Below are 26,729 nucleotides of genomic sequence, written 5' to 3'. Positions count from 1 at the left end.
CTTCATGGTCTCCCTGCCTCAGTCTCTCCCCTCTTCAGTCCATTTACCACATAACTATCATGGTGATTTTTCTTAAGCACTATATCACTCCCCTTCTCAATAAACTCCAATGCTTCCCCACTTACTCCAAGATCAAATACAAACTCATCTGTGAGGCATTTAGAAGCCTTTACAAACTGGCCCCAACCTACCTCTTCAGTCATATTATATGGCACTCCTTTTCACACACTCTTTGGTCTAGCCAAATGGGCCTTCTTGCTGTCCCTCACTTCATATACGTTATCTCATTTGATCTTCACAAGAACCCTCTAAGATACACGGTTTGGATAGTACCTATGATACTCATTTTATCGATAAGAGACTGAAGATTACATAGTTGATATGACTCATTAGAGGTCATAAAAGCTAGGAAGTGTGAAAGCAGGATCTGAACTCACATCATCCAGTTCCAAGTCCAGTGGTCTCTCTACCGCCTCCTGAGTAAGTAACAGACCTTGCCCTCAAGAAAAATAATAGCAAAAATAATAACTCAAACATCCATATAATTATAATTATATAAGTATATGCTAGGTGATATAGCTGGTTGTATAGTGGATAGAATGCTGGACCAACGGTCCTATAATTATAATATAATTATAACTAGACATACCACTATACATACATAGATGTGCATGTGAATCGTGCCTTAAGGTTCATTAACCTCTTTTTTCATAACAACACTGACATAGTATAGGCATTCTTATCCACATTTTACAGATAAGGAAGCTAAGGCTCACGCAGGTGAAGAGATTGGAACAGTTATTAAGTATTAAAGTTTACAGAGGAATTCAACAACTGTAGGCGCTTCAATGCTTCCCTACCCTCCCTTGCCACACTTTCACACTTCACACTTTCACACTTTCACATTAAGGTAAGGCCTGCTCCTACTTTCAACAGCTGCCTTCCCCCTTCAATCACAAACCTATGATAGGAGGTTTTCCCCACCCTGCCTTAGGAACGGGTTCTGTTGCTTTGCTGCTGCTAAGCCTTCTCCATAGCTCTTCTTCTTCTTTTCCCTCCATTGTCTCTATCTACCCCAAAACCAAGGACGCCTTGGAGTTGGTGCTGTGTTTGAGGATAATCCAGCCTGTGGAAACTTAACTACAAGGTACTTAATAGATTCAGAAATGTAGCCCAGACACTGCCATTCCCATCTCCAGGATCCTTGTCTTTGGAAAGACAATAAATTTTAAGAAAGAATCTCAACCCAGAGGGGCAGCAGCCAAAAGCAGCTGGTACTTCTCTTGTCCTAAGGCTAGGGCCTCCTACTTTCCTAATCCCTATAATACAGTCATGGCAGACCAAGACAAACACTCCTTTCTTCTAGTACTTCTCCACAGCCTCCTCCTCTTCTTCCTCAGTCTCGTGTTTTCATCTTCTTCCAGCTCAGCACTTCTTTCACAATCCCAGTCTTCTACTTGCATTGTACCCTCTGGAAATTCTGTTCTTCCACTAACCTTTACTCAGATCTCTTCCTATCATACTACTTTCATCTTCTTGTGCTTTCAGAAAACTTGCTGTCCCAACCAGGATAATCATCACTCTGCCACCTTTCCCCCTGGGAGAGTAAGTCTTTGAAGGCAGCTAGGTGATATAGCAGGTTGTGTAGCAGATAGAGTGCTGGACCTGTAGTCAAAAATAACTGAGTTCAAATCCTAGTCAAGACATTTAATAGCTATGTGACCTTGCAAAAGTTTAATCTCGTGAGTCTCAATTTCTTCACACAGTTGTGCTGAGGACCAAATGAGATGACATGTACAAAGCATTTTGCAAACACTATGTAAATGCTGTCTACCATTATTATTTCATGGTGTACAAGTGTAATAGAATACTATTGTGCTATCAGAAATGATGAAAAGATGGCTTCAGAGAAACCTTAGAAGATTTGCTTGAACTGATTCAGATTAAAATAAGCATAACCAAGAGAAAAATTTCTACTATGATATTAGTGTTGTAAAAATGAACAATTGTGAAAAACACAAGAACTCTAATAATACAGGGGTCAACCATCATTCAAGAGGACCTATGATAAAGAATGATTCCCACCTCTTACAGAGAGGTGATGTACTAAAATTCAGAATGAGACACATGCTTTTGGATCTAGCCAATATGGAAATTTGTTTGTGCTTGATTATACTTCTTTGTTACAAAGATTTTGTTTTTCCTTTTTTCTTTTCCATTGGTCTTTGGGGCAAGGAAGGAGGAACTAAAATAGCTGACACTGAAAAGATAAAATATGATTTTAAAAAGTTTGTTGACTGATTGCCTGTCCCCACATAAGGAGCTATTATTCTAGTGGAGGGAATAAAGATGTTCCCAAATAGCTGTCATGCGATTTTCCTGAAGCTAAAAAGAGAGACAGTGAGGAAAATGAGGATGGAAGGAATGGAGTCCTTTACTTTCTTGGCACATGATAATTCCAGTCATTCAGCTGACTAGCTTGGTCTAGACGTAGCTGAATTGGCCTGAGTTCCACAAGTGCCAAGGTATCAGATATCACACTCACTATTCTGTGAGGCTGTTAGGCTTCTGGCAAGAGAGAGAACCACATATGCCCAGCCCAAGAAAGATAGCACCCAGATTCCTACATTTGGCAACATGGCATCAAGCAAATATAGACCCACTGGCAGTAGTCCAGAGAAAGGGAAGAAAAATGACTGAGGGAATAAACAGGATGACTTATGAGGAAAGATGAAAGGAATTAAGGGAGCAGAACTTGTCTCAACAATGGACTAAGGGAACACAGCAGTAGCCTATAAATATCAGATGATGACAAACAGCGAAGGATGACAGCCATTATTTAACCTGACACGAGGGTATAACTGTGCCTAATGGGATGAAATTAGGAAAGGAGAAATTGAAGCTTCATGTCAGGAAGACAGGGTTACCAGAAGATTTAAATTGTTGACATCATGGGACAACGTTCAAAGTGAAGCAATTCTCCCTTAAGTAACAGGATGCTATGGAAAGTACACACGATCTGGAGGCTGAAGACCTGGGTTCAAATCCTACCCGGCCTAATTACTATCTGTGTGACCTTGGGGGCTTCACTTAAACCAGGGGTGGGAACCTTCAGACTTGAGGACACATGTGGCCTCAAGGCCACAGTTTCCCCACCCCTGACTTAAACTCTCTGGGATTTTTTTTGAAGCCTTAGACTGTGAACTTCTAGAGGGCAGTGACTGTCTTGTACCTTTGTAACCTTAGTGTCTGGCATACAATAAGTACTTAATAAATGCTTATTGACTGAATAACTAGTCTTACACTGAGGAGGTGGAACTAGATGATTTCTAAAGTCTCTTGAAGCTCTAAACCTATGATCCTATCACCTGTGCAAAAATATTTCATTGACCAAGTATCTAAGCAGGGGTTCTTAACCTTTTCTGGGTCATGAACCTCTTTGGCATTCATGTTGATTTACCTCCACAATATTTCTTCCATATGTCTCTTTCTCTCTTCTTACATGGCACCACCTTAGCTCAAGCTATAGGTGTGCTAAAATCCTCTTGGGAGAACCATTTGTTAAATTTGCAGTGTGAGCATTTACACCTCAGAAATCAGCACTTACTACAAATAAACACTTGATTTATTGTTTTGTTCGTTGTCTAGGTCAAAGGTTCCCAAACTTATTTGGCCTACCATCCCCTTTTGCAAAAAAAAAAAAATTACTCAGCATCCCTCTGGAAATCTATATTCTTTAACCCTTTGATATATTTTTTTAAAATTTGCATCATTTCAAAAATATATAAAATCACACACACATACATATATATACGTATGTATACAAAAATATACAAATCACACATTTCAAATTGGGTTTTTGCTACATTGAAATTGTGATGTTGCAACATTGGGTCATTTAACCACATACTATCATGTTGTAAACAAGATATAACATGCACATGTTCCTGCTGATGCATGCTGGACCTCCCCACAATGTGTGACAGGGTCACCTGCCAATACTTGCTTGTTAAGACCTGTTGGCTGACTTGACCACTGATCAGTTATAACTTACATTTTGTGTGTTTATTTGGAAAATAATGCAATCACTACAACTTTAACTCTGTTACACAACAGATAAAACATGTACAAATGGTTTTTCAAAATTTTCTTCTCTTTTTCTTTATGCTTCCACCACCCCCTTATTTTTATTCAATGCCCCCCAATTGCACCCAAGGCTACTATCCCTACCCACCCACCCCCATCATTCCAGGTTGATGCTTGATACCTGGTATCTCCCCTTTGGGAACCTATGGTTATAAGAAAGTGTTATCAATGCAGACTAAATTTAAAAGTGTATATGCAGCCTTTTTTTTTTCCTCTGCAGAGTCTGATTGTTAAGCATTTAGCAATATGCACCTCTTTTGCTCTAAAAACATTACTGGAGCCCAACAGGAATCTAGTAGAAGCCTCAGGGAATGAAGTCATCACCAGACCAAAGGCCTTGAGCCCAGAGGCTAATCGTCATCATCACCATCATCTTCACCATCACCATCATCATCATCATCATCATCATCACCACCACCATCACCATCACCATCATCATCAGCATTTATAGAACACTTTAAGGTTTGCAAAGTGCTTTGTATCCATTATCTCCTTTTGAACCTTACAATGCCCCAGTTCACCTCTCGCAATACTGGAGTACTGAGATAGCCTCAAAATGGTCTCCCTATCACCAGCCTCTCCTTTCTCTATTCCACCCTTCACACAGCTGCCAGAATAATCTTTCACAAGTGCAGATCTGACCAGATTACTTGCACACTCAAAAAGGTCCAGTGGCTCCCTACTGCCCTTAGGATAAAATGCAAATGTAACCTACATTTAAGACTCTCCTCAATCTGGCTCCAACCTGTCTCTCCAATTTCATTCCACACTATTTCTCTTCCCAAACTACACTACAGCCAAAATGAATTATTTGCTATTTGCCTAACTTGATGGGCCACCTACTTCCTGAGTTTTTACAAACCACCCCCCACACCTAAGATGCACTCATAGGCTTATACAATTACTGCTGAAGGGACATCATCCAACCCTTCACTTTAGAGATATAGAAACTGGGGTACAGAGAGAAGTGACTTGCCCAAGGTCATACTAATTGTAAGGAGAAGAATCTGGATTCAAACTCAGGTCCTCTGACTCAAAATCCAGTACTCTTTTTCTTATACTTTATTCCCTCTTTACCTTTTAGAATCCTTATTTTCCTGTGAATCTGAGGTCAGGAGCCACTTTCTCCATGAAGCTCATGCTGATCCTACCAGACATTAGCGATCTCTCCCTTCCTCAAATATTTTAAAGCTCTTTGTCTAGGCTCTCCTTTCCCCTCTTTTGCTCCCTGCCCTGTGCCTTTGCCTTTGTGCATGTTATATTCACACACACACACACACACACACACACACACACACATATACACCATAAGGTCCCAGAGATAAGAGAATATTTTAATTTTGTCTTTCTATCTCCAGTATGTGGCATAGCATATTACATACAATAAGTACTTAATAAATATTTATTGAATTTAATTGAATGATGTTGGCATGTAGATGCCAGAACAGAGTTGGGGGAAGGCTGGTGGCAGAATAAAATTGATTAGGAGACTGTGACAACAGTTCAGACATAAAACAACATGGGGCTGATCTAGCAGTGGTCACCAGGAACAGGAAAGGGTAAAGGAGAGAGAATGAGGCAATGACTCACTAGGCCTTAGTGATGATTTCTGTGCAAGAAGTGACAGAAAGAACAAGCTGAACACACTTCATTCGTGGTAAAAGTTGGAAAGGATGGTGGCTCCAAAAAGAGAAAAAAAAAGGATGGTGGTACTGTTGATAGTGGACAGCTAGATGGCACAGTGGATACAGCACTGAGCTTGGAGTCAGGAAGGCTCCTCTTCCTGAGTTCAAATACTGCCTCAGACACTTACTAGCTATGTGACCCTGGGCAAGTCACTTAATCCTGTTTGCCTCAGTTTCCTCATCTATAAAGTGAACTGGAAAAGGAAATGGCAAACCACTCCAATGTCTTTGCCAAGAAGACCCCAAATGAGGTCATGAAGAGTCTGACAAGACTGAAACAACTGAACAGCAAGAAGCCGTTGATAACATTGGGATCCTGGAAGTAAAGAAACAGAGATGATACTGTGATATTCGTTGTGACCTGTTAGAATGTGAAGAGCTGAGCAGGAGGTCCGGAGTGAAGGAAGACGTTCAGGCTGTCCCTCAGGCCTTGAATTCACTCGCACCCTACTTTTGCCTTAGAATCCTTTGTTTCCTTTAAGATTCAACCCAAATGCCCCCCTCAGTGAGGCCTTTCCTGACATCACTGACTGCTCTTGCCCTCCCTTTCAAATTACTTTGTATTTATTTTGCAGATATTTTGTATTTCATTATCTGTGTAACGTATTTTCTCCCAGTAGAATGGAAGCTCCTTGAGGACAGGAGCCGTTTCATTTTTGTCTTTGTATCCCCAAGACCTAGCACAGTGTCTGGCCCATAGTACATGTTTTATAAATGCTTGAATTTAATGAACATTTGTGTGAGATGGTCTATCGATATCCTGGAAAGAAAGCGAGAAGTCAGGACTAAAGCAGAGTGTTGAGGAGCACCTGCAGTATAGCTCCTATGAGCTCCTGGCATATGTTACCTCCACTATTAGCCAGACTGTACTTTGGTGGCTGTAACAACAATGCTGCTTGCAGGTACTGTGGCTGTGCAAGACCAATAACACCAGCACACCGGAGGGCTGCTAGCACAGGTTCTTTGATCTGCTTTTCTAAGGAAAGCAACTTTAAGGGGTTTACAATCTCACTTTAATCAAACATACATATATCATTCACATAACTCAGAGGAAAAAGTCAGCACCCTGAACATCTGGGTTTTCAAAGCTGGGGGTCCTTAACAGAGACTACCCAGAGTCTCATCTGGTCAAATCACAAGACACTCTTCCAGTGAGTGAGAGCCCCAAAACAAAACGCTAACCTCAGAGTATATATACCCCTTTTCAGGGTCCGAGGGCGTCACTACCGTGTGACTCAAACTCATGAGATTTAGGCTTTCTTGTGACAGAAGCAGGCCATCAAAGACTCCTGATTCAATGAAAGACTCTTGACTAAAACAAAGGCAAGACTCAATCAAAGGCACTCATCGCCTTAGTGCTAAGAAGGAGCCGTTCAAAGAAAAGATGACAGAAAAGTCCACTTTGCTTGCCATTATATTTGAAAGGCAAGACTTATCAAAGGTACTTGATTATCTCAGTGCTAAGAAGCACTCCAAAACAAAAGACAACAAAAGGTCCTACTTTACCTGCCCCATTCAAACGAAGGCAAGACTCATTAAGGCACTTGATTGCCTTAGCATTCCAAAAGAGAAGACAGTAAAAAAAAAGTCCCACCCTGCTTGACGTTGCAGTGGCTCACTTTCATCATGCCCATGTTGGTTGCTGCCTTCACATCACAGTGCCTCTTATGGAGGGGGCTGTTGTCCTTGTCAACTGGCTAACCTGATGCTGAACTCAGTGATTAGCGGAGTAGGGAGACAGAGGGGTGATTTCAAAGTGGGGCCCATCACTGTGTCTAATATCCCTATATCCATGACCTTCTCCACTGCCCCTAGAACGTACTGTCCTATTACTGGTTTCTTCCTCTGACTAGAGGAACCTGGCCCAGAAGCATCCAAGAATGAATAGAACAAAAGAGGGTAAAGTTCTGTAAAGGAGACAGAGATTACAAAGCAGCAAACTCTGGAGTCAAGCTTCCTCTCTCTTTCCAAAAAGATCCACAGAGGCCTACTCAGAGGTTAATCCATTTCCCAGGGTACAAAAGCCAGGGTCTCATCAGATACCCATGGCTGAAAGAGAGGCTAGGTGGGTGATTCTTAGCAAGCTCCTGGGAAATCTAAGGGAAGAAACGTCAGGAAGTAGCCTTTGTGGGCTTAATCCCCTGCCCTTTTATAAGATGTCCCTAAAAATGGGAGAATTAACTCATGTACTGGTTTTCTAAAAAAATCACTTGACTAGATATCTAGTCTTGACTATTGCTTGACCCTAGCCTATGCCTATTGAACATCTTTTGTCTAATATAGGACACACAGTATTTCTGTGTCCTCTTCTCCTTCTTCCTTCTCCTTCTTTTCCTCTTTGTCCTCCTCTTCTATCTCCTCCCCTTCCTCCTCCTCCTTCTCATCTTCTTCTCCCTTTTTCCTCCTCCTCTTCTCTATGAACATAGTCATATTACTTTCTCTTCTGGGCCTCAGTTATCTTCTCCTTATTATTATAATTACACTTTATTATAGTTTTTAAGGTCCCTTCCAACCCTAAATTCTATGATGCAAAACCAGAATACAAGTCCTATTATGCTAATAGTCAGTACCATGAAGTTTGTAATAAGCTCTCATATTTATCTATCGATCAAACTATTAATTGATCAATAGTTATGTACATGTATGTATACATACATGTATATGTATAGAATAGTATTATAGAAAACCTAATCATAGAATTTAGAGCCAGCAAAGTCCTTTGATCATTTAGTTCAACCTCTCCATTTTACAGAGGCCTAGGAAGGGCCATGGCACGAGGTCACATAGGTCGTTAGTAGCAGATCTCAGAGTCAAACCTGTGTCTTGTGACTCAAAAGCTAATGTTCTTCCCACTACTTCCTAGTCATCTGCTTCATGCACATTCCAGCAAGAGTGTGCATGTGCACATGCACACACACAAACTTGTCCAACTCTTTCATTTTACAGACAAAGAAAATGAGGCTGAGAGAGATGACATGGTTTGGTCACACAAGTAGTAAGTGGAAGAGTCAGGACCTGGACCCAAGCCCTTTGGACTCCTAATCCTGTGTTCTTTTCACTGCACTCTTACCTGCCCAGCTTGTTTCTAAGTTGTAAGGGAAAGGTGTGTCCTCACTATATCCCTTCAGGACACATATTCCTTACTGTACCAATGCAGATGCTCAGCTCAATCTTTCCTGATTCTTCTCAATCTCCTCCCCTCCCCCCAGCTGCCTGCCAGAATCACCTTGGATTAACTTTACACTCTTCTGGATTTATTTATTGGAGTATGTCATTTTCCTCCAATGGAATGTAAGGTTTTTGAGAGCAGGATCTCTTTTATTTTCATATTTGCACCCTCAGAACTTGTGCAGAGCATCTGGCATATAGTAGGTACTTAATAGCATGGATGCGTGTGTATATGCATACATATACACCTATACATATATGCACACATATACATATATACACATATACGTACAATCACACACCATACTATATGTAATATGTAATAGTATGTTTATATATGTACGTACAGATGCAGCTACAGATCTCTCTCTATACATGTATATGCACACACAGATATGTACATGTATGTATGTAGCTATATGTGAGACCCAACAGTGTGACCCTGGGCAAGACACATAAGCTCTCTCTGCCTTGGTTTCCTCATATATAAAACGTGAATGATGACAGCACCTGCTTTACAGGGTTGTCGTAAGGATCAAGTGAATTAGCATATGTAAAGTGCTTGGCAGACCTTAAGGCAGTATTGCCTACTAGCTGTCATCATGCTAGCTGTTGTTCAATGCTTATTGATTCGTTATTTGCAGCTGGGTTAATGTCCCTGCTTCCCTCCCTTCACCCCCAGCCCCAAGCTCTTTTTTCTTTTTCTCTTCTCTCTCCAAGAGGCTGGCACTGATCTTTAATACTAAACTAAGAGTTTCCTTTTCTCTTCTGGGGCCCCAGACCTCTTGAATCTGGGGTTATGAGCATTTTTTCTGTCTTTTAAAATCTATCCTTTCTTTGAAGTGTCAGAATCAATGTTCCCAGTCTTTAAATGGAAGCCTCCAAAGAGCATTGGGTTTAATAAATAGTCTGCCTGTTGGCCAGTTGAGTCATTTACCCTCAAGTGCCCAGTAAACACTTGATTACAATATCTACTACTATCGTAATCAAATGGGACATCTTCCAGGAAGCTGAAGAGGGAAAGGAAACACAGCTCCATTGTAACGGACAGCGTCTGGCAAGGCCCAACTTGGTGTATGAAAGCATCTTTCCTAGTCCATACATGGGAATCTGGTGTCCAACTGTAGTGTGCCCTGTGAAGAGGTTTTGCTTTCAAGGGAACCAATGGTAGAGGCTCAAAGCAACATAACCTGACCCTGGTCCTTTCAATTTGAAAGAAAATGAAGCCTGCATCTACAGATGGGGAGAGAGAGAGAGAGAGAGAGAGAGAGAGAGAGAGAGAGAGAGAGAGAGAGAGGAGAGACAGAGACAGAGAGATAGACAGAAAGACACAGACACAGAGACAAGAGACAGAGACAGACAGACAGAGAGACAGAGACAGAGAGACAGACTGAAAGACACAGAGACAAGAGACAGACAGGGAGACAGAGACAGAGAGACAGACAGAAAGACACAGACACAGAGATAAGAGACAGACAGGGAGACAGACAGAAAGAGACAGAGACACGAAACAGACAAGGAGACAGAGACAGAGAGACAAACAGAAAGACACAGAGACAAGAGACAGAGACAGACAGGGAGACAGAGACAGAGAGACAGACAGAAAGACAGACACAGAGGCAAGAGACAGACAGAGAGACAGACAGAAAGACACAGGCACAGAGACAAGAGACAGAGAGGCAGAGACAGACACAGAGACAAGAGACAGAGACAGAAAGACAGACAGAAAGACATAGAGATAGAGACAAGAGACAGACAGACAGAGAGACAGACAGAAAGACACAGACGCAGAGGCAAGAGACAGACAGACAGAGACAGAGACAGAGACAGAGACAGAGAGACAGACAGAAAGACACAGACACAGAGACAAAAGACAGACAGAGAGACAGAAAGAGCTGAATGACGTCTAGGCCACTGGCTCAGCTCCCTTAGCAGGGTAAGTCTGCCTTCCTGTGATCCCACAGGAAAAGACAGACAAGACTCAGCTGCCTTGCTGAATATATGCACTATGGACCTCCTTCATCTAATAGGAGAAATTCAAACTCACACACACAGAGTCCTTTGTTTGCCAGTGGGATAAAAGAAGGCAAGATTTCTCTCCCAAAGAGGTTCGATGTTCTCTCTGTCATTTCCGAGGCTTCAGAAACTTCCTCTACCCATAGGAGCCCTCGTTAAACTTATCATGGCTTGGTCTTGGCATGATGTCATGAAATAAACTAGAAGACAAGTCCCAGAAAGAAAATGTCTATTTAGACCTATGAAGTAAAGGGGAGTGGAAAGAGCCCCAGATTTGGAATCAGAGGACTTGAGTTTGAATCTTGGCTATCCTATTTACTACTCTATGAGACTCAGTTTCCTGTTCTGTTAGTGAAGGGGGTTGAACTAGATAAATCGTTAAAAATCTCTCCCATCTCCAAATCCTCTGTTAATTTCTTGTAGATCAAATACTGACTAATGTCTCCAGGAGAAAATAAAATTTCGCACATTCCTGAATGATCCTTTCCTTTATACTTCAATTCCAACAGCTAATCATTAGTTTAATCTTTATATCTTTTTTTGGAATGTACTTCATAACTTATCACACTAGACTCTGGGCTCATACAGATCAAGTCCAATTTTGGGAACCAATCCAAAAATCATATCTTTTTGGTTCACGTTGCCCCCACTCAGAGTTCCCTTTGGGAAATTTCATAACATTGCTTAAATATAGCTTATGTTTAGGTCTCCACAGATATAACCAAAAGGTCATCAGATCCTAGTCAAGCACTCCAAGTAATAATGAAAGTCTGGTACAGGACAAACTTTATTTTATCCAACTGAAGTTGCAAAGCAACATAAAAAAAACTCTCGCAAATAAATAATCACCATAATTCTCCCTCTCTGGTGATTCCCACCTTTCCCTAGGTTCATATATTCCCCCAGATTTATAGTACCACCCTGAAGTTTGAACTCCCCTTGGAAAGGAAATGAACTTGGGGTTGCCTGGGAAGCAAGCCTCTAACATTCTGAGGAGTGACACTTCATCTCCTCCAGAGTAAGCCCTGGCTTTATGACTCTATCCTGAAAGCTTAGGATGCTTGGGATAGGAAAAAAAGTTGGCAAACCCTTCTTCCATAAGACCTCTATTGTCCAAATAGATCACAGTAAAAAATCCAGCTACTTTGCACCACCTACATATCATGGCTTTAGTCCCTTGTTGAGGTTCCAGCTTTGGTGCAGGGGATAAAAGCAGGGAGAGAAAGGCCACATACATTATTCCCTTCTCTCTCCAAGAGTCTGGTACTAATAGAGATTCCCTTTTTCTTCCTGGGTCTCAGACCTCTTAAAGTTGGAACTGCTGTCAAGAAAACCCCTAGGTTTGCATGGCCCAAGAACTCTGCCTTCTCTTGGTAGAAGACTAGATTCCAGCATAGCTCTTGCTTATGTGACCGATCCTTTTCTTCTGGTTTCCAGTGAACCAGCATACTCAGGGGAATGGACCCCCAGGGGTTAGTAGGAGGTAACCAAAGCTGCAAAATAATAGAATTGTCGTTAATTGTCTAGATAACAGGACCTTAAAAAACACTAATTATCAGCTGCTTTGGACCATTACACCACACCTTGTGGCATGAGGGAAAGCTAGGCAGTCACATTGAATAGAAAGGCATGGACAATGAAACGGAGGAGGGGGATTCTTTCCCAAGCCCTGCAGTCCTTTCCTACTTTCCTGGGCATTCTATGGAGTTCAGGTGTGAATGCTACAGTGGTGAAGTTGTTACATCATGGTCAGTGAGGGGAAACCCAACTTGAGACATGAGCAGCATGCACAACGAGCTTCTGGTAGGTTTGCGAGACATGGGGCAGTACCAGGTAATGCTAGAGAGTTCTCAGAGTGGACTCTAGTGATGCTCATTGGGCAATCTCACAGGATCAACGGGGAGCGAGGTAGCACAGTGGATAGAGTACTGAATCTGGAGTAGGGAAGACTGCATTCAAACCTATTCTCAGACACTAGCTGAGTGACTGCCGACGAGTAAACCTGTCTGACTCATTTTCCTCTTCTGTAAAATGGGGATAATAATAGCACCTACCTCCCAGTGTTCTTATGAGAATAACAATATTTGTAAAGTGCTTTGTAAACCTTAAAGTGCTATATAAAGAATAACTGCTGGCGTTTATATTATAATCTGTAGGAATCAGAGTGGGGTCGCTGCTCTTACCACAGGGTGAGACTGCCCCTCTTTTCCTTTATCTGTGGCTATGATGTTGGGAAGGAATAAAGGATAGCTCTCCTTCCAGTGGCTTCTGGGAGCCCTTATTCATCAGGGCAAAGCAAAGTTATGAGCTCAGTCATTACCATCTGTTGCTGCTGCTTCTGGCCATGGGAATGATTGACCTTTTCTTTGACCAGCGTGAGCTGTCCCTACCTTTTAATTCTGATTTCTCATATTAAAGATAATCTAAACTTTAATGAGGATGGTTTTCTTTGGGGTAGTAGGAAGTGGGGAAGCAAATAAAAATCTTAACTGAAAAGGAAGCTCAAGCTATATTTTTGCAGGTTCTTATGGAGTTCCAGATGGGGACATGATGAGCCAACTTTAGAATAAATGTATGAAGTATTACATGCAAATGATTTTTTTTTTTTACAATTTAAACCTTATACTAGTCTGAAAGGAATCTGAGCCACTTCTAGATAGTTCTGTGTTTAGGAAAACTTCCTGACCCATATCTTTCTGTAGCTAAAACATTTGTCCCTCACCGTAGGGTCCTTCTACACAGGTAGGGGATCTAACCAATCCCCCTATTCCACATATGAGGATTAGGCTACCCTTCGAAGAACCCCTCCCACTTTTCAAGTGGGGTATATTCTACGGCTATACTTTCTTCTTCTACCAAGATTGCTCCGCCCACAACATGACTAATGTGAAAATGTATTTAGTAGGAATGTATGTGTAGAGCCCGTATCAGATTGCATGCTGTCTTGGGGAGGGAGGGAGGAAGGACGGAGGGGGAAGCGAGGGGGAGGACGGGGAGAAAATTCAAAAACGTAGGGAAACAAAAGTTGAAAACTCAAACTAAATAAACATTTTAAAAAATATTGCTGTGCCCAGAAAACCTCCCTTCCCCTATCCAGAAGGCTGAGATTCAGAAAATTTTGACTTTCAGACCACATGGTTGCCTTCTTCATATCCACCATCTTACAGGCTGAGAGATTACAGCACTTTCTGTCCAATGCTGGGTCTGGGAACTTGGGGATTGGGAACTTTCTTCTTGGGCTACTTGGATGAGGAATTCAACTCCCAAGCGCCCCTGTCCAAAGGCACCCATTAGTGGCTCCCAGGGCCAGAGAGGGGGAGTGGGAGCTCTTAGCTGTGTTTTTCTTTCAGGATCTCTCCAAAGGACAAAAAGAGCCAAGAATAAACCTGTGGCGAAGGCTCTTTTTTATAAGGAGCCTTCCTTTATATCTCACCACAGTCTACGCTGAATGAACAATGGATCAAAAGGTCATGCCTTCATCCTTGAGAGGAAAGCTTGAAAATTCCAATGGCTTGCTTTCCCGTAAACTCATCAAATCAATCGGAGAACTCCCTGCTCCTTCCCCAGACTTCTATCCCACCCAGCTACATGGGCATTTTTGGACTGAACCTGGGATTTTCCCCAGGGACGTTCCCAGTGAGGAAACTCCCACTCTCCATGCAGAAATGCAGCTGCTTCATTGGCTCATAGGACATATTCCATTAGAGCATGAGCCCTGGGAATTTTATTTTATTTTTGAAAGTTAAAGATGTATGAAATACTCAGTCATAAAGGGCATTATTATCAAACAAACTAAAGAAATAGAAACAAAACAACACCAAAAATCTTGAACTTTACTTAAAAATACAAACTTTGCAAAGGGATCCTTCTAATCAAACATTTTTCCTTCCCCTTTCTTTTTCCCTTCCCCTAAAGTAGGGAAAGAGCTTTTTAGCCTTACCTCCTTTAATAAAAAAAAAATCTTTACATATGGACCCTGCTTCCCTAATACCATACTTTGCCATGAAAGGTCAGGGTTGGGGTTGCCTAAGACACTAAAGGTTAAAGGACCTGCCCCAAAGTCGCACATCTGGTATAAGCAACACTTGAACCCATATCTTCTTTCTTGTACTTCTTTCAAATCGAAAGGACCAGGGTCAGATTATATTATTCTACACTATTCAACTGCTTCTTTTCATGCTACATAACTCAATTCACTAAATAAGGTATTCATTTAATTTAATTCAACATGCATTTCTTAGGCAGACACTAGCTGCGTGTCTCTGGGGAAGTAATTTAATCTGTCTGCCTCAGTTTCTTCATCTGTAAAATGAAGATAATAATGATACCTACCTTGCAGTGTTGTTGACAAGCTAAGATAAGATACCAATGGCAAACACCTCACAAATATTAAAGTGTTGAATAAATGCTAGTTATCTTTATTTTTATTTTATATATTTGGGTCATTGTGCTAGGTTCTAAGGATAGGAAAACAAATGAGCAAATGAATTTCTCTCTGGGTTTGGCTTCTTGGTCTGAAATTTAAGATTCCTGAAACTCCAGTATACTTGTAAAATCCCCAACACGGTTTCATTTCTAGCACCTGATAATCCAGGCAGACCTTATTAGCTAAACAAGCCATTAATTAGCCTTTCCAAGTTGAGAGTAAATAGAGGAACATTTCTTCTCTGGAGGCTCTAAGTCAGCAAAGTCTCTGAGAGGAAAACACATCCTTTATTTACAGCCCTTCTTACCATGTAACTGTGATATAGAATAGATGCACTGATATCCAAATACAGGAAAAGTCCCCAATATGTACCTCAGACCCTTCTCACCATGACAAGAATTGGCTGCAGCAAAGGTACATGTTTGAGGGCTTTAAACATTTCAGAGATGATAATCCTAAAGAAGCAGGGTGCTCTGTGGAAAACTGGCTTGAAAGACACCAGTCTGGGCTTAGAGCTACTCACCTTCTCAGTTTCAATTATTCAATCATCTGCCTTCAAAATACCATCCTATGTACCGTGGGAAACACAAGGAAATATGACAGTCCCTATGTTCAAAGGGGTTTTTTTAATAGCACATAATAGAAATTTTAATAGCAAATAATAGATATTTCTTATCTACAAAAGAATTGCCAAAGAGAAAATACTCACAAGCACGCAATAATAGAAAAATCTAAAATAAGTACGGTGACATCATTTCTATTACACTCTCTTGGGAAGTTGAGACTGAAACCTCATCAGAATATAAAACAATTAGTAGGAAATTCACCAACAAATGCTGCTGTTGTTTTTAATTTTTGATATTTTATGTTTTCCAATTACGTGTAAAAATTTTAACCTTTGTTTTCTACAATTTTGAGTTCCAGATTCTTTCCCACCCTCTCTCTCCTCCCCCCTCAACGAAAAGGCAAGCAATTTGATAAAGGTTATACATGTGCAGTCATGCAAAGCATATTTTCATATTAGTCATCTCGTAAGGCTTTAAATCTAGTTAGGCTGACGAGACCAATACATACAGCAGAGAGTCACTGATGAAAGGCTTTCTGCGAATCTGCTTGATGAGTAATCGAAATAACAACGTCCCCCTTGCCATGGATGACACCACCATCCCTGGAATCATTCCTGCCTCTGTTCTTCCTTTCTGCCTTCACGCCATTCAGTACCATCCCAAACTCTGTGTGAGATTTAGAAGGAGGAAAGCTCTGGGTTCAGGTCTTGGTTTACATTACTTAGGATTTGGGTGACTACAGACAATAATAATAATACTGCTGATGGCTGATATTTATGTAACACTTCAAGGTTCATAAAGTACAGTGCATCCCTTATTTTGGGGGCAGCTAGGTGGTGCAGTGGAGAGAGTGCCAGCCCAGGAGTCAAGAGGATCTCGGTTCAAATGTGACCTGTGTGACCCTGGGCAAGTCACTTAACCCTGTTTGCTTCAGGTTCCTCATCTGTAGGATGAGCTGGAGAAGGAAATGGCAAACCACTCCAGTTTCTCTGTCAAGAAAACCCCAAAAGGGGTCACAAAAAGTCAGACATAACAGAACAACAACAAGAAATCATGGTGCCTTTCCTCCAATTTTTCCTGTTTATAACTTGCTTATACATAGTTGTTTTCATGTTGTCTCCCCCGTTTTTTAGATGTTGCGCTCCTCAAGAGAAGGGACAGAATCTTTGCCTTTCTTTGTATCCTCAGTCTTAGCTCAGTACCTGACACATGTTGCTGCTGAGAGACTTAACCCCATTTGGGGTTTTCTTGGCAAAGATAGCGCAGTGGTTTGCCATTTCCTTCTCCTGACGTGTAATAGGTACTTAATAAACCCAGTTCACTATTGCCCACCACCACTTTGCCAATGGCAGGGACACATCACCACCAATTTCTCTGGATTCCGGTCACATTGATCAGAGGGCTAAGTCTTTTAGTTGATGATGAAGATACTATCATCCCCATCTTTCAGATGACAAAAACAAGGCCCAGAAATTTTAAGGGACTCGTCCAATGTCCTGTATTTAGTAAGCAGTAGAGATGGGATTTAAATACTTCTTCTGACTCTGACTAATACTCTTTCCATTACATCACATTGCCTTTTCTAATTCTCTGGAGCCCACCAAAGTACTTCACACAGTGCCCAGAAGAGAGCAGAACACAGTAGGTTACCAGTGGAAGTCTGTGGAAAGACGGGCAACGGTCCTTCCCATTAGAGGCCGTGGGAGCGATTAGCTTCTTCTGTTGAGTTTCTGTAGCTTTGGAAGGGCCGTGTGTGTGTGTGTGTGCGTGTAAATTAGAAAATTAAGATAAAATCTACTTAGTACTCACTTCTCTGCCTTGGCTTTTTGGACCCTCCATAATCCAATTCCATTAAACCTTACTTCCTTCTGTGCCCCAGTACATTCCCTCTAGTCCAGGCCAGGGAGTGGCCTCTCTGTCCACAGAGCTCACACCACTCAGTCCTATCTCACTGCTTTTCTTTGCTCATCCTATTTCCTCAACTTCACAAACTCTCTCCCCTCCTTTCCTTTCCCTCTGCTCTCTTCCCCACCTTTCCCCTATCTCCTCTCCCCCCTCCATCCCTTTCTCATTCCCTCCTCTCTTCTCTGGCCCTCTCCCATTCCTGCTTCCTCTTTCTTTGCCCCTGCCCTCGCTTCCCCTACATCTTCTTCCATCCTCCTCCCTTATTCTCCTTCCTCTGTCTCCCTACTCTTCTCCTCTCCAATTTCTACCCCTTAGGATCAACTCCACTCCCAATTCTTCTGGAAGGCTTTCCCCTACTCCCTGAGCCCATATTTATTTTGCCCTTTTCTGATTCCTATCACATCTATTTTGCATTCTGCATCATTCTTGTATATTCCATACATAACCATCAATGAACAAAAAACACAAGATATTATGTATTTAGGTTTTTTCCACAGCCAGAGAATATCTAGATATCAGAGATTTTGTCCTCTGTTTCTTTGTATTCCCCACAGCCCAGCACGATGCCTGGTGCATGGAAGTTACTTTTAAATAAAGGCTTGCTGACTGGTTCTTTTGGGGGATAGTTCATGTCTGTCCTCTGGAGAAGAAGGAGCCCCTCTTGCTGCTCTCCAGGGGACCATGTCCGCCCAGGTTGCCTTAATTCTAAAGCTCAGCAAGAGTGTATGTCTGTTCCATGTGGTGGCAGTAGGGATAGTGTACGTACCTTGTGAACTCCTGCAGCTCTCAGCTTTCCCCTCATTCCTTAAGGACATGGCACCATAGCTTCCAGGGTACCTCCCTGAACACACAACATGACTTCCTCCTCTCTCCATCACTAGGTTTTCCCAGGCCTAGACCCAGGTAAGAAAGGAAGGCCAGGAGCCTGGAAAGCAGAGAAGGATAGGACACCTGTTACCTGCTAACTCAATGTTCCCCTCTCCTCTGTCAGTGTTTTTCTCTGTCACCAAAGGTAACCAATGTACCGGGTCCCTATGCTCTCCTTAAGGAAACTCAAGTGGGTAACCAAAGTAGCTTTTAATGCTCAGGGGAGTAAACCAGGACTCCCCTGCCATATGGACCAAGAGAGATCATCTAACAGTGCACACAATGGTTACAACAATAGCAACATGATTTCTATAGATGGTGCATATCAACAACACCAGCAGGATCACTCCAACACGAGTCCAGGCTTTGCTTTGTCCCTAGGGTTCAGCAGGCTCGATGCTAGGAAACCAGGTTTTTTGCAGCAACTCTGCCATTAAGTACAAGGTTTATACCAAGTGAACACAAGAAAATCACTTTGAGTCCCCCTTCCCACCTGAAGGTCTTTCATCCTGTGCCAGTATGTCATCATGGGGTGGAGGTGACTCTGAGTTCTTGAAGGCTATGACCACAGAACACAAGCGGAAATAGAAGCCCATTCTATTCCTGTGAACAGGAGGCAGCGTGGTAGTCCAATGAACTGGGTTTGAATACAGTCTCTCCTGCTTCTTGCTATCTGGATGGCACCTCAGCAACACATTTCACCTCTCTGGGCCTCAGTTTTCTCATCTCTAAAGTGAGGAGTTTTGGTTGAATGATCTCCGATGTTCCTTCCAGCTCTGAGTATATGATCCTATGAATACAAGGCTTTGAATAAGGTCCCAGGGACAGTCTGTTTCTGTTTTCTGAAGAGAGACACTTATTGCCAGTAGACTAGTTATTAGATAGACTTCTTTGGCCATGGCAACCAAGGGAACAAAGAAAAGTACAAAATGGTGCTCAGTCCTGGACCACTCACCCATTTCTTTAATGATGATTGGATAACAGTGGAAAAGAAGGAAGAGGATAGATACTAAGCTTCCCACTTATTAGATTGCCTTAATTGTTGATGATCTAAATCCTTATCCAGTACTGGAAACTAAGGGGTACCTCAGTTTCACATCAATAGTTGAGCAAATTGTGGCATATGGATATGACAGAATATTATTGTGCTGTAAAAAAACGAAAAATATAGTTTAAGAGAAACTTGGAAAACACACGTGTGAGCTGACGTAGAACAATTTATACAATGACAAGACTGCAAAGACAAGCAAATTTGAAAGATTTAAAAACTCTGATCAATGCGATGAATAACCAGGACTCCAGAGGAACTATAATGAGGCATGCTATCCCCCTCCTGACAGAGAGGGGATGGATTCAAAATGCAGAATGAGACATATATTTTTGGACATGGACAACGTGGGAATTTGTTGTGCTTGACTATGCATATTTATTACAAGTATTTTCTTTTTCAATGGAGGAAAAGAGGAAGGAAGGATAGAAAGAAATGTTTGTTAATTAAAAAAATAAATTTATATTGTAATTGAAAAAATTATTATCCAATGACCACCAGGTCCATATTCTGCTAGAAGAACAAAATCATATCGATATTGACACTCTCACTTTAAATAAAACCAGCAGATATAAGGAAATTACAGCTTAATGGAACCGTGGCCCATAAATTCTCTTTGGAAAGGAAAATTAAGAGTTGGCAGAGGGGTTTTTTTTACTACTAAAAGTAATTTGAAATATTTCTTGAGGTGTTTGATCATCTAATATTGCTGTGCTTGTGACCAAGCAGTATAAAGATAATTGAAGTTTATGAGCCACCATCTGTTGCAGAGGATAAGAAGGTAGGGAAATACTATAAAGAATTTGATCAGACCTTCCATATTAAATCAACATATGTTGTAACACTCAGCAACTTAGAAGCACAGGAGAGGACTGGGAAAAACAAGCTAGAAAAAATGACTCAAGCCATATTTGCAAAAAAGGAAAGTGGCCAAAGGCTTGGAAACTACACAGAAGCTACACGTATATGTAGAGGGTATTCTAGAAGTCTTAGTTCAGTTTTAAGCTATTCAAACTTAAAACTGTCCTGTGGGGGTAGCTAGGTGGTGCAATGAGGAGAGCACCAGCTCAGGAGTCAGGAGGGCCTGAATTCAAATCCTGCCTTAGACGCTTGACACACTTACTAATTGTGTAACCTTGGGCAAGTCACTTAACCCCAATTACCTTCCTTTCTCCCCTCTGAAAAGAAAAAAAAATTGCCCTATGACTTTTGGGACATCCTAAGTAAGTAAATGGGACAGCTAGGTGGTGCGGTGGATAGAGAACTAGGCCTGGAATCAGAAAGACTTATATTCCTGAATTCAAATCTAGCCTCAGACACTTCCTAGCTATGTGACTCTGAGCAAGTCACTAGTCACCTCAGTTTTCTCATCTGTAAACTGTATCAGAGAAGGAAATGGCAAACCCCTCCAACATCTCTGCCAAGAAAACCCCAAATGAGGTCACAAAGAGTCAGACATGACTGAAATGACTGAACAACAAAATATAAATTAATATTTTCTTGAGAAAGAAAATGGGAAGTTCTGGACCAAGTATCGGATGACATAAGAAACAATTAAATTGATTATGTTCTATCAGAAATGAAATGGTTGATAACATGGGAATCACCTCTGAATCAGCTATCTGTGTATGGTCAAGTTACTGACTTGTTTAGAGTGAAAAAAACCAAAATATCAAATTAAAATGAAGAATTAAATAAGAAAGTATGGCTTACAATCAAAATAACTCCAATCTAGTCTGTTTAAACAATCTATTAGAGCAGCAGTTTCTGTGGTGGCAAAGAATTAGAAATCATGGGAATGCCCATTAATTGGGGAATGGCTGAACAAGTTGTAGTATATGAATGTAATGGAATACTATTGTTCTATAAGAAATGATGAACAGGCAGATTTCAGAAAAACCTGGAAAGACTTCTATGAACTGATGCTGAGTGAAGAGAGCAGAACCAGGAGAACATTGTACACAGTAACAGCACCATTATGTGATGATCAGCTATGATAGTCTTAGCTCTTCTCAGCAATACAATGATCTAAGACAATTCCAAAAGCCTCATGATGGAAAAAGCTATGGACATCCAAAGAGCTATGGAGTCTGAATGCAGATTTAAAATACTATTTTTACTTTTTTTGTTTTTTCTTTCTCATGGTTTTTCACTTTTGTTCTGATTCTTCTTTCACAACATGACTAATGTGGAAATATATTTAACATGATTGTACATGTATAACCTATATCAGATTACTTGCTGTCTTGGGGAGGAGGGAGGGAAGGGAATGAGGGAGGGAGAATAATTTGGAACTCAAATCTTGCAAAAATGAATGTTGAAAACTATCTTTACATGTAACTGGAAAAAAATAAAATACTATTAAGTACAAAAAAATAAAATGGGTTTGCCTTAAATATTGTTTTAAATAGTCTATTGATACACAAAAACTGGAAATGTATAGAGACAGACATTGACTACTGCTGATAGTCTTAGCAGCTGATACCCTAAATGGACTGAGAGAGAATCCTCAGGACCATAGAAAACTTAGAGGTGAGAGGTACTTCAGAGGTTACATAGTACAAACACATCATTCACAAAGGAACCTAAGACCCAAAGAGATTAAGGGATTTGTCCAAGGTCACAGAGGTCTTAAGAGGCAGAGGCAGGATTTGAACCCAGATCACTCTGAATACAGAGTTCTTTTTGCTGTAGCATGGTACTTCTGTACTGGTTTGCTTGCTTCTGACTATGCCAATGATAGCCATGACAACCCTTAGTCGTGCCATTGCGGGCTTTCACCATACATTCACTCTCTAGACTGGGGTAGGGAACCTGTGTCCTTAAGGCCACATGTGGCCTTCTAGGTCCTTAAGTGTGGCCTTTTGACTGAATTCTGCAAAATTTGGATTCCATTTAAAGGCTGCACTTAAGAACCTAGAAGGCCGCATGTGGCCTTAAGGCTGCAGGTTCCCCACCTCTGGTCTAGACTATATGCAGCGTAAGTAACAAAGCCTGGACAGAAACCTATAATAAAGAGAGAGAATTAGGTTAAGTCCCTTCCAGTTCTGACATTCTATGATTTCCCTAAACTTACATGTGAATTTGTCAAAATAGAACTGAGAATAGAAATTTGATCCCTAGCGATGCAGCCACTAGCCCAGCCCACCTCCCTCTCTACTTGCTTGAATCCCGGACTTCAGCAGCTTCATCATATCTGTAGCAGCCAACTGTGACCTAACAGAGGGCAAAAGCTTCAGGGAGAGAATGAAGCTGATGATGCTTCTTATAAGCGAAGATCCTAGTCTCCAAGAACAAGAAAAGAGAAATCCCCAAAGGAGTTGGACCTAGCCGGTGATAGATAAACCAGGATAAAACTTTTAAATCTATGAGCCTGTTCCTTGTCTGGGGCTGGGAGACAGTCCCAGTTGAAGCATAAATAATGTGTGGTTTCAGTCCAGGGCCAAAGACGCAGACAGTCTCTAAGGGGAACATATTTCTGGGTTTTCCTTGATGATCAGGGAAAAGAGTTGGGGCGGAGCTACTGAAAATTGATTTAAAGTCAAGTTATAATGGTTGGGCCAGAACTGAACTCAGAAACAAGTTTGTTTCTTAACACTTGCCTCTACTGCTCTCACTTCTTAGAGTCTAAAAAATAAGAGTGAATAGAGATTGAGTTGGAAAATGAGCCTTAGCATATGAGACTAAGAAATGACACCAGCCAGAGAAAGATGCTGACATTCATGACCAGGAAAATGGAATAGCACTAGTCAGACTAGGCACCTGCTGTAAACTATTGTTTCTGGTGGGAATTCCCCTGGGATGTACTAAAGATAATGAATCACCCAGTGCCTCCCTCATGCTTTCTATGCCTTCATTTTGGATTTTGTCTGGCATTCTTATGTCTGTATCGTTTATGCTTATTTGTAGGGGTAGGTAGGTTAGGTAGGAAAGGATGCCTTGGCCCTGGAAGGTCCTCAAGTAGCTGCCCCTACGTAAGTCATCAGACAAGAGGGAAAATGATGCCAGCTGGTTCAACTAAGCCCCTTTCCTCAGAGGGAGAAGGGCAGAAGTGTACACAAAAACATTTGGAATGGCTGATGGATCTAGGGTACAGCTTCTGATATCAAAGGAATTCTACCAAACCTCTGCGTTTATCATTACCTAGCTTACACATTTTTCACTTTTTGTTCAGTTGTTTCAGTTGCATCTGACACTTTGTGACCCCATTTGGGATTGTCTTAGCAAAGATACCGGAGTGATTTGCCATTTCCTTCTCCAGCTCATTTTACAGATAAGGAACTGAGGCAAACAGCGTTAGGTGACTTGCCCAGGGTCACAAAGCTAGTAAATGTCTGAGGCCAGATCTGAACTCAGATTTTCCCAATTCTGGGACAGTGATCTATCTACTTCAGCACCCAGCTGCCCCTTTGGCTTTCTTGATGTTCCTCAAACAAGACACTCCAACTCTTGACTCTGGGTATTTTCACTGGCTGTTTTCCATGCCTAGAATGCTCTACCTTCTTATGCCCATCTCTTGGCTTTCCCAGATTCCTTGAAGATTCAGCTCAAATCCTTCTACAAGAGGCACTTTCTAGTCCTCTCCTTCCTTCCCTCACCTTACTAGTTAGTGCCTTCCCTCTGAGATCACCTTCAATTTGCCCTGTATGTATCTTGCATGTACATAGCTGTTTGCGTATTGTATCCCCCCATTAGACCATGAGCTCCTTGAGAGCAGGGATTATTTTTGCCTTTGTGTTCCTAGAACCTAGCACAATGTCTGACACATAGGAAGTACTTAATAAATGCTCATTCACTTGACTCAACTAGGTGTATTTCAGGTTACCTGGGTTCTGATTATCCTCAGTTGTACATTTAAAAAATATTCGAGCCTCCTTTGTCCTTAGGAGTATAAAACAATGGCTAAGGTGTTTAACTTCTCTGGGTCTTGGTTTTTCCATCTGTAAAATGAAAGGGTTAGACTAGATAACTTCAAGGCCTCTTCTAGCTTTAGGTCTATGATCCTATGATTGATAACCATGTGCAGGGTAGTTCGGGCTTGAGCTGTTTTTCTGGGTTGAAATTTAAGTAGAAGACTTTGCTTCTCAATACCAGGGCAAGATCTGAGACCCACAGGTGGAGGTGGAGCAGCAAGAGGAGATGGAAAGTGGGGACAGGAGACTGGGGGAGGGGGGATGAGTAGGTATGACCAGTGGTTTGTCTGCTGTTGATAAACCTGATAGAGAAAAGTAATGATCTCTCTGGAGATTCCCCGAAATCCTTAGCTGAACTGTTTTTAGTGGTGTTAGAAAGTAAACTCCATTGAGTAAGTACAGGTAGTGTTAGGAAATTAATCCTAACAAGTAAGAGGAGAGGCATTCATTAGATAATTAATCCCAACAAGGAAGCTTTTGTGTCAATCGTCATCTAGTGAAGTCATCTCAGAATACTGTTTTTAAAGAATTGAAGGAATTGCTAAATTTCAGCTAGAGTTCAGTGAAAATAAGGATGTAATTTTTTTTCCTATCCTAGTCCACAGATACCCTTAAATCTATCCACAGACCCCTGAAGTAGATCCAGTATAGTAAAAGCAAATAAAGAAACCACATCCAATTAACCATAGCTCCTTTTGAATGTAGAGCCTAGAAGAGACCTTCATGGAGGTAGAGAATGAGGTAACAAGAGAAAATTCAGGTACATGCTGTGGTCATCACACCTTTGGATGTCATGCCGAGAAAAACATTCTTTGCTATCACGTGTTAGTATGTTTTAAGTCTCCTCTACTGAGGACCGTATCTCAATTTTGAGCAACACCAGGGCTGGCCTGACAACAACACCTATGTTGTATGGTTTGAGGGAAACCAGGAAGGCTCTAAATGCCCCCAAATAATTCCCCTGCCCAGGTACCACAGACTCAAGTGACAGTCAAGGGGCAGAATGATGCTAGCTGGTTAAACTAGACCCCTTTCCCCAAATGGAGGAACAGGGGGGAATATATACAGAAACAATGAGCATGACTGATAAATCTATGGGTGCAGTCTTTGATACCAAAATGAATTTTTGTCACACATTTCATCATTAGAGATTTATTCCTTTGGATTAAGCATATGCCACATTAAACTTCACTAGTTATGTGTACCTAAGTAAAAATGAGTCAGTAGGTCCTCTCCTGAAAGCTGACTTTGATGAGAAGGGGAGCCTCTAGAGAAAGACAGAGAATGAGACTTGGGGCATTGAAAGAGTGTAGCAAGGAGATCCTGGGTGGCAAAAATTTGACTTCCCAATTTAGCCTTGGCTGACCCTAACTGGGATACTATTCCCATTGTAGTGGTTGCTGTATTCCTACTGCCAGCTGACATTGATATAAGCATTTGTGATTGCAAAGTACATTGTAAATATAATCTCGCTTGGTCCTCAGCATATTCCTATGAGGCCAAAAATGTACCTCTTGCTATCCCTATTCACTGTAGAAGGAAAATGAGGTTCACGTAGTTGAGGAACTCACCTAAGATCACACAGCTAATAAGGAGCAAGACTGGGACTTGAACCCAGGCTTTCCAACCTCAAAATCTTGCCTCTTTTGACTATGTCATATTGCTTCTCTACTTGTGTTAGGGCATCCTGGTCTTGTGCCAGGCTTTCTGGCCAAGACTACCCTCACCTTTACACATCATCCTCAAACTTACCCTGGTCTGGTAGGAGAATGCCGGCAATTCCTGGGCCGCTCAGTTTTATGGGTACTCACACCTTTTTCAGGGTGTCTGTGTAGACCTAGGGCTAAGACATTTGGACATACAAGTAGTCGACCAATTTACAACATCTCTCTAACTCACCTTCATACCCCCTCATGATGGAATTTTGCCACCTTTACTGTTAGGGTGAACTGCAAAGTCAAACAAAATTCTGCCACATGAAGCATTGCC

Source organism: Trichosurus vulpecula, chromosome 3 (genome assembly GCF_011100635.1).
Source record: "Trichosurus vulpecula isolate mTriVul1 chromosome 3, mTriVul1.pri, whole genome shotgun sequence".
Classification (NCBI taxonomy): domain Eukaryota; kingdom Metazoa; phylum Chordata; class Mammalia; order Diprotodontia; family Phalangeridae; genus Trichosurus; species Trichosurus vulpecula.
Note: the sequence above shows the minus strand (reverse complement) of the source record.